Raw genomic sequence first — 2,213 nt, forward strand, 5'->3', positions numbered from 1 at the left:
AAAGCACGTTATAAAAATAAAACTACTGAATAATAATAATAATAATAATAATAATGATAATAATAATGATAATAATAATAACAATAATGATGATAATAATAATGATAATAATAATAATGATAATAATAATAATAATAATAATAATAATAATAATAATAAAAATAATAATAGTAACAACAACAACAAACAGCAGCAGAAGGAGGAAGAAGAAGAAGAAGAAGAAGAAGAAGAAGAAGAAGAAGAAGAAGAAGAAGAAGAAGAAGAAGAAGAAGAAGAAGAAGAAGAAGAAGAAGAATGAATGAATGATAATTGCCACAGCGTATTTGTGGATGAAATTGTAATTAGATTTATTACATTAACACGTTTAACAAACATACGTATAACCCTTAATCTTATCGGCAGATACGTTACGCAATTAATTTAGTTAATCTATACCGTTGCATCCAGTTATCCGTGAATAGAGGAATTAGCATCTTCTATATTTTTCCAAACATTTGCTCCTCGAATGATTCACCACAACTGATTACCATGAGGATGCAGAAGTATTTTTCACGATGCTTCTGATCGTGGATGTGAACTCGTCTACAAATCGACATTCGGTTCATTCCAGTCGCTGCAATACGTACACTTCTATATCCATTAGGTTACGTTTTTTGTCGGTAATTTAGATAAATATTCAGCAATCGGATTTGCAGGATTTTTCAACTGAAGCTGTGGTGATAAAAATGGTGTTAAATATTTTTTGCGTGTGTATGGATAAGCGTGAGTGTGAATCAATTTCTTACGAATTAGAGACAGTAGGGTTATATCATTAAGCTATTGAAGCGAACCAGCACTAAACAGGTTGGCGTTAAGCGGGATAACACTGCAAGTATATACGGGAGTGAAGGAATGAGTGCGTGGGTTTCTTGTGTGTTAGTGTGTGTCTGTATGTGTGTGTATGAGTGTGTGTGCGTGTGTATTTGCAATCAAATAACATCTGGTCTTTACAAGCGAATGTTTTGAAATGCGATATCATTTGACGAGTTAAAGCGTATAAACCTTCTATAAATGGCATAAGAATGCAGTATAAGCAAAGCCGAAAAATAACTCACTAATATTAGAGACATATTTGAATGCTGAATACGAAGCATTCGATAAATTCGTTTTAGGAAAACGAGAAGTCTGCACTAAATGAGACTCTACGTTGACTCAGATCTTGGGAACATGTACAGGCATACAGAACTTCTATTCATTAATTGTTAGAAATAAATTCATTCTTGCTTTCTTTATTTTTCTGTTTCCTTGGATTCTTTATATTATCTTTAATATCTTTCTATTTAAGCTTGTCTATTTTTTTGTTTCATGACGTTCTTTTTTCCATTATCAAAATCTCTATTTCCTCATATTATTTTCTTCGTTTCTTTTTTTTTTTTACCAGTATATTCGTTTTAAGTACAAAAACATATATGCTGGTTCAGCAAAAAGTAAAACAGCTAGCATTGCAATCTCCGAATGATTATTCCTCCATATGCATCCATGTAAGAAAAACTACATCGATAACCTCAACGTCACTTGTAATCCGGGATTTCGTAATGCACTTGCCTAAACTGGAGCGCCATTTGTGATTTAAGTTCAGGTCGAATACTTGCTGACTGCCGTCTGCACGGAAACCTTGATTTCTTGAAAGTCAACATACATTCTATTAAAAATACTTGCTTCTCCAAGTTCTCCATGTTGGGCATGAAAGGCTCTACATGAATGCGATATGGTTTAAAAACTCAGGTCAGTGGTAAGGCGGGGTTCGTGGGGTCAGTTATAATCCCGCCTCCATCTGTTATGTCTTATTGAGTCCTATCATCATCCGTATTATATATTTTCTGGAATTTTAAAAATGACCCCAATCGCATTTCTTGTAAGATCATTCGATTTCATTGTGCTGTCCCTTCTATGTATGTCGTTATGGATAATAAAAAAATTGAGAAACGTTAGCCTGGAAGGCTGCGAGCTGGCAGAAACGTTAGCACGCCGGGCGAAATGCTTAGCGGTATTTCGTCTGTCTTGACGTCCTGAGTTCAAATTCCGCCGAGGTCTACTTTACCTTTCGTCCTTTCGGAGTCGATAAATTAAGTACAAGTTACGCACTGGGATCGATGTAATCGACTTAATCCCTTTGTCTGTCCTTGTTTGTTCCCTCTATGTTTAGCCCCTTGTGGGCAATAAAGAAATAAGAA

General features: G+C 34.6%; 1 long non-coding RNA gene across 1 annotated transcript in view; it reads right to left on the reverse strand.

Moving 5' to 3' along the window:
• Positions 1 to 322: 322 nt before the first annotated feature.
• Positions 323 to 2,213, reverse strand: part of LOC128250137 (uncharacterized) — a 9,467-nt gene continuing 7,576 nt past the window's right edge. Inside the window, exon 2 of the long non-coding RNA XR_008266263.1 lies at positions 323 to 711. This is a non-coding gene — a long non-coding RNA (uncharacterized LOC128250137). The remainder of the gene's footprint in view (positions 712 to 2,213) is intronic.

Source organism: Octopus bimaculoides, chromosome 19 (assembly GCF_001194135.2).
Source record: "Octopus bimaculoides isolate UCB-OBI-ISO-001 chromosome 19, ASM119413v2, whole genome shotgun sequence".
Taxonomy (NCBI): Eukaryota; Metazoa; Mollusca; class Cephalopoda; order Octopoda; family Octopodidae; genus Octopus; species Octopus bimaculoides.